Source organism: Stegostoma tigrinum, unplaced genomic scaffold, assembly GCF_030684315.1.
Source record: "Stegostoma tigrinum isolate sSteTig4 unplaced genomic scaffold, sSteTig4.hap1 scaffold_61, whole genome shotgun sequence".
Taxonomy (NCBI): domain Eukaryota; kingdom Metazoa; phylum Chordata; class Chondrichthyes; order Orectolobiformes; family Stegostomatidae; genus Stegostoma; species Stegostoma tigrinum.
Genome location: NW_026728547.1, coordinates 1,858,979 through 1,869,713, shown reverse-complemented (window position 1 = coordinate 1,869,713; position 10,735 = coordinate 1,858,979). Strand labels below are relative to the sequence as shown.

Here is a 10,735-nt window from a genome sequence, read left to right as displayed (position 1 = left end):
ATTATTTTTTTGTTTATGCATGTTGTGTGGGTTTCCAGTCAGGCCCATAAACACAGGTTGATGCAGTCACTGTTACAACACGGTATTGAAGGAGAATTTGTGATCTTTGGTGTTTCATTCCAGTGTCTGAAGGAGTGCACCATCAAGCCACTTCAGAGCACTACTGGCGACGAATTGTTGCAAGTTTTCAAGTGTTACCGATCGTCACATAAAATATGGCCTTTTTGTTGTTGCACTATTCATCTTAACTGCACCATATCTAGTATTTAGGCATGGAAACTATTTCAATTTTTTTGATTTACTTGTTCAAAATCATTTATGATTGTTGTCATGATATCTACAATATGTTATTTTGATTGGACATAGAGGATTGGATCTGTCTTAATGGAAATAATGTATGCGCTTATAAAAGCCCTTCTGGGCAAGGTAGTTGCTCAGTGGTTAGAGCTGCTCATGCACTGGGGAGCCAATTGAGATTCCAGTCTTGGGTAAATATCTGTGTGGAATTGACACGTCCTCCCCGCGTCTGTGAGGGGTTTCTGCCAGGTGCTGCAGTTTCCTCCCATTGTTCAAAGATGTGCAGGTCCTTATATGTGATTTGTGAAGCATTTCTTAAATGTTTCAATCCTGCCAGCATCCAGTGCCTTGGACAAAATAACTGGAGATGAATAAAAGATACTGTGCCTTTTGACACCATTTCCTGCTGGATTTTCATCAATCCTGCTTTATATCGGTGACAACTTCCATGACCTTTTTTGATGCTATGTCTGAATTGACAGTCTAGTTCCAAATATTTGTTGTGCAGTATTTCAAGGTCTCTGTTACAGCATACCCATGAATGTCCACTTCAAAAGATACTTCCATATCATAGAATCCCTACGGTGTGGAAACAAGCCCCTTTTGACCCAAGAGGTCCACAGCCACCTTCCAAAGAGCATCTCACCCTGACTCATCCCCCAACCCTTTCCTCAGTAACCCTACATTTCCCATGACTAACACACCTAATCTACACATCCCTAAACACAATGGGCAAGTTTGGCATGGCCCATACACCTAGCCTGCACATCTTTGGACTGTGGGAGGAAACCAGAGCACCCAGCAGGAACCCATGCAGGCTTGGGCAGAATGTACAAACTCCGCATAGAAAATCGTCCAACGGTGGGATCGAACCTGGGTCCCTGGCGCTGTGAGTCACCAGTGCTAACCACTGAGCCACCGTGCTGCCCTTGGAGTTAGACAGAGCTTGCTTGTTCCTGGGTGGCCTCAAACTGCCAACCTCCACTTAGTGGCAAAAGTGCTGACCAACTGCACTCATCTTCACTGGTTTTTGCTTTTTATCATTGAATTCAATCCTTCAAACTCTATGATAAATATTTAAATTTCCATTGATATGTGAGGGTTGTTTTTAGTACGCAGTATTGGTTTATTATGTTTCATTGGTACATAATGAATATTGTATGTATATGCAAATGGGCAAGTTGGTAACGATGCAGTCCGCAGACCTGGAGGATAATAACACTGTCCTTCAATCGCCCACGATGCCCTCTGCAAATTGGTAGAAAACAAAATTTTCTATAAAATTCATCTCTCCTCCCGTCAGTCGATCAAAATTAATTCAGGATTTTGTCCAGGCCATTAAGCGTAAGATTACACGAGCCTAAACAAAACTACTGGCTCATATTAGTTCAGTAAAGTGAAAGGGCAACAATAGAGGTAGTAGGAACTGCAGATGCTGGAGAATCTGAGATAAGAAGGTGTAAAGCTGGATGAACACAGCAGGCCAAGCAGTATCATTCGGCTCTACACCTTGTTATCTCAGATTCTCCAGCGCCAATTTTCTGAAGCAGGGTCTCGTCCCGAAACATCAGCTTTCTTGCTTCTCTGATGCTGCTTGACCTGCTGTGTTCATCCAGCTCTCCACCTTGGGCAACAATAGAGTATGCTTTAAGTCACCAGGTATGTTACGTGGGTTTGTCTTCCTTAGGGTGGAGTTAGTGGAACCGAAAAAGATGTCTCCCTCACAGCGTTTGTGACAAAAGAATTGCATCGTTCCTTGGCGGCCTTTCAACAGAAGAATATTCAGAGATTTCACGAGTGGTAAGAATGTAACTTCTTTTACTTCTCTTTTTCTCACTTTTTCCAACAATTGGAAAATAGATTTTAGAAATAACATCGAGCTGATGAAGTGTGAAAAGAAGAATAATTCCAAGCAGTGGTGGGAGTTGGTCAGTGAGGTGGGAGGAGTGGATAGGTGGGAGAGAAGGCGGACAGGTCATGGAGGCGGGGATGAGGGGAGGAACTAGTCTTGGGATGAGGTTGGCGGGTGGGGAGATTTTGAGGGTGGCCAAGTCCACATTGAGGCTGTTGAGTTGGAAGCTCCCGAGGCGGAATATGAGGTGCTGCTCCTCCAGTTTCTGGGTGGTTTGGTTGTGACACTGGAAGAGGCCCAGGATGGACATGTCATTCAGGGAGTGGGAGGGGGAGTTGAAGTGATGCAATGATTTGGACATGAAAATAGAAGGTGTGGTTAGTAAGTTTCCCAATGATTGAAGGTGTAGTAGCCAGCCAAGAAGGTCACCTCAGAATACAATGGGACATTGACAAGGGCCAATAAACTGAGGAATGGCAGGTGGTGTTGAGGTTAGACAAATGTGAGGTGCTACATTTTGGAAAGGCAAATCAGGGCAGCACGCTGGAGTGCAGTTTCGTAGTTCCATCAAAGTACAGCCACCGGTAGAAAGGATATGAAGGAGACATTTGGTGTACTCGCCTTTATCGGTCAGTGCATTGAGTATAGGAGTTGGGAGATCACTTAGCAGCCATGTAGGACGTTGGTTCGGCTGCTTTTGGAATACTGCAATCGATTTTGGTCTCCTTGCGAGAGGAAGGATGTCGGCACAACATTGAGGGCCGAAGGGCCTGTTCTGCGCTGTATTGTTGTATGTTGTAAACTTGAAAGGGTTCAGAGAAGCTCTAAAAGGATGTTACCAGCATCGGAGGTTGGAGGTATACCGTGGGATTGAACAGGCAGCTATTTCTTGGAACTTGGGAGTTCAGGGCTGACCATATAGAAGTTTATACAATTACGAGGGACGTGGATAGAGCGAACAGCCAAGATCTTTTCCCCGGATTGCTGGAAGCCAAAACTGGAGGGAATAGGTTAAAAATGAGAGAGGGAAGATTTAAAATGGACCGGATTTTTTTCATAGTGGTGCATGTATGGAGTGAGCTGCCAGAGGAAGTGATGGAGGCTTGTACATTTAAAAGGCATGTGGATGGGTATATGAATAGGCTGGGTTGAGAGGAATATGGGCCAAATGCTGGCAAATGGGACTAAATTAATTTAGGATATCTGGTCAACATAGACAAATTGGGCCAAAGGATCTGTTTCCCGACTGTACATCTCTGTGATTCTAAGTGTCTTTTTTCTTAACCACGTGGCCCATAATTAGAAAAAGGTGAATCAGGATTTGGGAATGTGACAATTCTAATTGGATCTGTTTGATGAAATTAACTCTGTAGGTAATGGTGGTTGAATTATGATTTGTCAAATTTGAGTTTATTGCAGCATCCTATAGAATAGAGGAGACACATGTAATCAAAATTGAAAATCAAAACTTGGTAAAATTTTGCATTGGAAATACATGACCAACCATTGGAGGAGATTCATGACCATTGCATTCAAGTGAGAACAACAAATGTGATTCAGTGACTCAGTGAAACGGGATGCAGTGACTCAGTGAAATTGGATGCAGTGACTGAGTGAAATAGGATGCAGTGACTGAGTGAAGTGGGATGCAGTGACTGAGGGTAATGGGATGCAGTGACTGTGGGTAATGGGATGCAGTGACTGAGGACAATGGGATGCAGTGACTGAGGGTAATGTGATGCAGTGACTGAGTGAAATGGGATGCAGTGACTGAGGGAAATGGGATGCAGTGACTGGGAAATGGGATGCAGTGATTGATGGAAATGGGACGCAGTGACTGAGGGAAATGGGATGCAGTGACTGAGGGAAATGGGATGCAGTGACTGAGGGAAATGGGATGCAGTGACTGAGAGAAATGAGATGCCGAGACTGAGTGAACTGGGATGCAGTGACTGATGGAAATGGTATGCAGTGTCTGTTGGAAATGGGATCCTGCGACTGAAGGTAATGGGATGCAGTGACTGAGGGTAATGGGATGCAGTGACTGAGGGTAATGGGATGCAGTGACTGAGTGAAATGGGATGCAGTGACTGAGGGTAATGGGATGCAGTGACTGAGTGAAATGGGATGCAGTGACTGAGGGGAATCGGATGCAGTGAATGAGGACAATGGGATGCAGTGACTGAGGACAATGGGATGCAGTGACTGAGGGCAATGGGATGCAGTGACTGAGTGAAATGGGATTGCCGTGACTGTGGAAAGGAGATGCAGTGACTGAGGAAATGGGACGCAGTGACAGATGGAAATGGGATGCCCTGACTGAGTGTAAAGTGAAGCATTGAGTGAAACGGGATGCAGTGGCTGTGTGAAATGGGATGCACTGGCTGTGTGAACTGGGATGCAGTGGCTGTGTGAACTGGGATGCAGTGACTGTGTGAATAGGGATGCAGTGACTGAGGGAAAGGAGATGCAGTGTCTGTTTGAAATGGGATGCTGTGACTCAAGTGAATGGGATGCCGTGACTGTGGGGAATGGGATGCAGTGACTGAGATAAATGGGATGCAGTGACTGAGATAAATGGGATGCAGTGACTGATGGAAATGGGATGCAGTGAATGTGGGAAATGGGATTCAGTGACTGTGGGGAATGGGATGCAGTGTCTGAGGGAAATGGAATTCAGTGACTGAGATAAATGGGATGCAGTAATTGGTGGAAAAGGGATGCAGTGACTGAGGGAAATGGGATGCAGTGACTGTGTCAAATGGATGCAGTGACTGAGTGTAATGGGATGCAGTGACTGATCAAAATGGGATGCAGTGACTGACAGTAATTGGATGGAGTGACGGACGGTAATGGGATGCAGTGACTGAGGGAAACGGGACGCAGTGTCAGAGTGAAATAGGATGCAGTCAATGAGTGAAATGGCCTGCAGTGATTGAGTGAAGTGGGATGCAGTGACTGAGTTAAATGTGATGCAGAGGCTGAATGAAATGGGATGCAGTGACTGCTTGAAATGGGATGCAGTGACTGCTTGAAATGGGATGCAGTGACTGAGTGAAATGGGCTGCTGTGACTGAGTGAAATGGGCTGCTGTGACTGAGCGTAATGGGATCCAGTGACTGAGGGAAATGAGATGCAGTGTCTGTTTGAAATGGGATCCTGCGACTGAAGTTAATGGGATGCAGTGACTGAGTGAAATGGGATGCAGTGACTGAGTGAAATGGGATGCAGTGACTGAGTGAAGTGGGATGCAGTGACTGAGGGTAATGGGATGCAGTGACTGAGGACAATGGGATGCAGTGACTGAGGGTAATGTGATGCAGTGACTGAGTGAAATGGGATGCAGTGACTGAGTGAAGTGGGATGCAGTGACTGAGGGTAATGGGATGCAGTGACTGAGGGTAATGTGATGCAGTGACTGAGGGAAATGGGATGCAGTGACTGTGGGGAATGGGATGCAGTGATTGAGATAAATGGGATGCAGTGACTGATGGAAATGGGATGCAGTGAATGTGGGAAATGGGATTCAGTGACTGTGGGGAATGGGATGCTGTGTCTGAGGGAAATGGAATTCAGTGACTGAGATAAATGGGATGCAGTGAATGAGGGAACTGGGATTCAGTGACTGAGATGAATGGGACGCAGTGACTGATGGAAATGGGATGCAGTGACTGAGGGTAATGGGTTGCAGTCACTGAGTGAAATGGGATGCTGTGACACTGTGGAATGGGATGCAGTGACTCAGTGGAATGTGAAGCATTGACTGAGGGAAAGGAGATGCAGTGAATGTGGGAAATAGGATGCTCTGTCTGAGGGTAATGTGATGCAGTGACTGAGGGTAACGCGATGCAGTGACTGTGGTTAATGGGATGCAATGACTGAGGGAAATGGGATGCAGTGACTGATGGAAATCAGATGCACTGTCTGAGGGAAATGGGATGCAGTGTCTGAGGAAAATGGGATGCTGTGACTGAGCGTACTGGGATGCAGTGACTGAGGGTAATGGGATGTAGTGACTGATGGTAATGGGATGCAGTGACTGAGGTGAAATGGGCTGCAGACACTGAGTGAAATGACATGCAGTGATTGAGGAACGGAGATGCAGTGACTGTGGGAAATGGGATGCAGTGACTGTGGGGAATGGGATGCTGTGTCTGAGGGAAATGGAATTCAGTGACTGAGATAAATGGGATGCAGTGAATGAGGGAACTGGGATTCAGTGACTGAGATGAATGGGACGCAGTGACTGATGGAAATGGGATGCAGTGACTGAGGGTAATGGGTTGCAGTCACTGAGTGAAATGGGATGCTGTGACACTGTGGAATGGGATGCAGTGACTCAGTGGAATGTGAAGCATTGACTGAGGGAAAGGAGATGCAGTGAATGTGGGAAATAGGATGCTCTGTCTGAGGGTAATGTGATGCAGTGACTGAGGGTAACGCGATGCAGTGACTGTGGTTAATGGGATGCAATGACTGAGGGAAATGGGATGCAGTGACTGATGGAAATCAGATGCACTGTCTGAGGGAAATGGGATGCAGTGTCTGAGGAAAATGGGATGCTGTGACTGAGCGTACTGGGATGCAGTGACTGAGGGTAATGGGATGTAGTGACTGATGGTAATGGGATGCAGTGACTGAGGTGAAATGGGCTGCAGACACTGAGTGAAATGACATGCAGTGATTGAGGAACGGAGATGCAGTGACTGTGGGAAATGGGATGCAGTGACTGATGGAAATGGGATGCAGTGACTGAGGACCATTGGATGCAGTGACTGAGTGAACTGTGATTCAGTCACTGAGTGAACTATGATTCAGTCACTGAGTGAACTGTGATGCAGTGGCTGAGTGGAATGGGATGCAGTGACTGAGTGAAATGAGATGCAGTGACTGAGGGATATGGGATGCACTGACTGAGGGACATGGGATGCACTGACTGAGGGACATGGGATGCACTGACTGAGGGACATGGGATGCAGTGACAGAGGTACTGGGAAGGAGTGACTGAGTTAATAGGGAATCAGTGCCCGAGCGGGCTTGGGGTGCAGTGACTGAGGGAAATGGGAGACAGTGCCTGACCGAAAAGGGACGCACTGACTGAGTGAAATGGGATGCAGTGACTGAGTGAAATGACATGCAGTGACTGTGGGACATGGGATGCATTGACTAAGGGACATGGGATGCAGTGACTGAGGGAAATGGGATGCAGTGACTGAGTGAAATGGGATGCAGTGACTGAGGGACGTGGGATGCAGTGAATGAGGGACATGGGATGCACTGACTGAGGGAAATGGGATGCAGTGACTGAGCGTAATGGGATGCAGTGACTGAGGGACGTGGGATGCAGTGAATGAGGGACGTGAGATGCAGTGACTGAGGGACATGGGATGCAGTGACTGAGGGAAATGAGATGCCGAGACTGAGTGAACTGGGATGCACTGAGTGAAGGAAATGGTATGCAGTTTCTGTTGGAAATGGGATCCTGCGACTGAAGGTAATGGGATGCAGTGACTGAGGGTAATGGGATGCAGTGACTGAGTGAAATGGGATGCAGTGACTGAGTGAAATGGGATGCAGTAACTGAGGGTAATGGGATGCAGTGACTGAGTGAAATGGGATGCAGTGAATGAGGACAATGGGATGCAGTGAATGAGGACAATGGGATGCAGTGACTGAGGACAATGGGATGCAGTGACTGAGGGCAATGGGATGCAGTGACTGAGGACAATGGGATGCAGTGACTGAGGGCAATGGGATGCAGTGACTGAGGACAATGGGATGCAGTGACTGAGGGGAATGGGATGCAGTGACTGAGGGAAATGTGATGCAGTGACTGAGGGAAATGGGATGCAGTGACTGGGAATTGGGATGCAGTGACTCTGGGAAATGGGACGCTGTGACTGAGTGAAATGGGACGCAGTGACCGAGTGAAAAGGGACGCAGTGACTGATGGAAAGGAGATGCAGTGACTGATGGAAAGGAGATGCAGTGACTGATTGAAATGGGATTCAGTGACTGAGAGAAACGGGATTGCCGTGACTGTGGAAAGGAGATGCAGTGACTGAGGAAATGGGACCCGGTGACGGATGGAAATGGGATGCTCTGACTGAGTGTAAAGTGAAGCATTGAGTGAAATGGGATGCAGTGGCTGTGTGAAATGGGATGCAGTGACTGGTGGAAATGAGATGCACTGACTTAGGGAAAGGAAATGCAGTGTCTGTGGGAAATGGGATGCTGCGACTGAGGGTAATGGGATGCAGTGACTGATGGAAATGGATGCAGTGCCTGAGTGAAATGCGATACAGTGACTGAGGTACTGGGAAGGAGTGACTGAGTTAATAGGGATGCAGTGCCCGTGCGGGCTTGGGGTGCAGTGACTGAGGGAAATGGGATGCAGTCAGTGAGTGAAATGTGTTGCAGTCACTGAGTGAAAGGGGATGCAGTGACTGAGTGAAATGCGATGCAGTGACTGAGTGAAATGCGATGCAGTGACTGAGGGAAATGGGATGCAGTGACTGAGGGAAATGAGATGCCAAGACTGAGTGAACTGGGATGCAGTGATTGATGGAAATGGGATGCAGTGACTGAGGGAAATGGGATGCAGTGACTGACGGAAATGGGATGCAGTCAGTGAGTGAAATGTGTTGCAGTGACTGAGTGAAATGGGATGCAGTGACTGAGTGAAATGGGATGCAGTGACTGAGTGAAGTGGGATGCAGTGACTGAGACAATCGGATGCAGTGACTGAGGGACATGGGATGCAGTGACTGAGGGACATGGGATGCAGTGACTGAGGGACTTGGAGTGCAGTGACTGAGGGAGATGGGATGCAGTGACTGAGGGAAATGGGATGCAGTGACTGACGGAAATGGGATGCCGTGTCTGTTGGAAATGGGATCCTGCGACTGAAGGTAATGGGATGCAGTGACTGAGGGTAATGGGATGCAGTGACTGAGTGAAATGGGATGCAGTGACTGAGTGAAATGGGATGCAGTGACTGAGTGAAATGGGATGCAGTGACTGAGGGGAATCGGATGCAGTGAATGAGGACAATGGGATGCAGTGACTGAGGACAATGGGCTGCAGTGACTGAGTGCAATGGGATGCGGTGACTGAGGGAAATGATATGCGGTGACTGAGGGAAATGATATGCGGTGACTGAGGGAAATGGGATGCACTGACTGAGGGACATGGGATGTAGTGACTGAGGGACATGGGATGCATCGACTGAGGGACATGGGATGCATCGACTGAGGGACATGGGATGCATCGACTGAGTGAAATGCGATGCAGAGACTGAGGGAATGGAGATGCTGTGACTGTGGGAAATGGGATGCAGTGAGTGTGGGAAATTGAATGCAGCGTCTGTGAGATAGGGGAAACAGTGACTGTTGGAAATGGGATGCAGTGACTCTGGTGAAGGAGATGCAATGATTGAGTGAAATGGGATGCAGTGATTGAGTGAAATGGGAAGCACTGACTGAGTGAAATGGGATGCACTGACTGAGTTAAATGTGATGCAGAGGCTGAATGAAATGGGATGCAGTGACTGTTTGAAATGGGATGCAGTGACTGAGTGAAATGTGATTCAGTCACTGAGTGAAATGGGATGCAGTCAGTGAGTGAAATGTGTTGCAGTGACTGAGTGAAATGGGATGCAGTGACTGAGTGAAATGGGATGCAGTGACTGAGGGAAATGGGATGCAGTGACTGAGGGGAATGGGATGCAGTGAGTGTGGGAAATTTAATGCAGGGTCTGAGAAATACGGGAAACAGTGACTGATGAAAATGGGATGCAGTGACTGTGGGACATGGGATGCAGTGATTGTGTGAAATGTGATGCAGTGACTGAGTGAAATGTGACGCAGTGACTGAGTGAAATGTGATGCAGTGACTGAGTGAAATGGGCTGCAGTGACTGTTGGAAATGGGATGCAGTGACTGTGGTGAAGGAGATGCAGTGACTGAGTGAAATGTGATTCAGTCACTGAGTGAAATGTGATTCAGTCACTGAGTGAAATGGGATGCAGTCAGTGAGTGAAATGTGTTGCAGTGACTGAGTGAAATGGGATGCAGTGACTGAGTGAAATGGGATGCAGTGACTGAGGGAAATGGGATGCAGTGACTGAGGGGAATGGGATGCAGTGAGTGTGGGAAATTTAATGCAGGGTCTGAGAAATACGGGAAACAGTGACTGATGAAAATGGGATGCAGTGACTGTGGGACATGGGATGCAGTGATTGTGTGAAATGTGATGCAGTGACTGAGTGAAATGTGACGCAGTGACTGAGTGAAATGTGATGCAGTGACTGAGTGAAATGGGCTGCAGTGACTGTTGGAAATGGGATGCAGTGACTGTGGTGAAGGAGATGCAGTGACTGAGTGAAATGTGATTCAGTCACTGAGTGAAATGTGATTCAGTCACTGAGTGAAATGGGATGCAGTCAGTGAGTGAAATGGGCTGCTGTGACTGAGTGAAATGGGATGCAGTGACTGAGTGAAATGGGATGCAGTGACTGAGGGAAATGAGATGCAGTGTCTGTTGGAAATGGGATCCTGCGACTGAAGTTAATGGGATGCAGTGACT

At 47.5% G+C, this 10,735-nt stretch overlaps 1 protein-coding gene across 1 annotated transcript in view; it reads left to right on the top strand.

Moving 5' to 3' along the window:
* The first annotated feature begins 1,984 nt into the window (after positions 1-1,984).
* Positions 1,985-10,735, top strand: part of LOC132209000 (utrophin-like) — a 123,894-nt gene continuing 115,143 nt past the window's right edge. The window contains exon 1 of the mRNA XM_059644231.1: positions 1,985-2,097. The gene's annotated coding sequence lies outside the window, so the exon portion shown is untranslated. The remainder of the gene's footprint in view (positions 2,098-10,735) is intronic.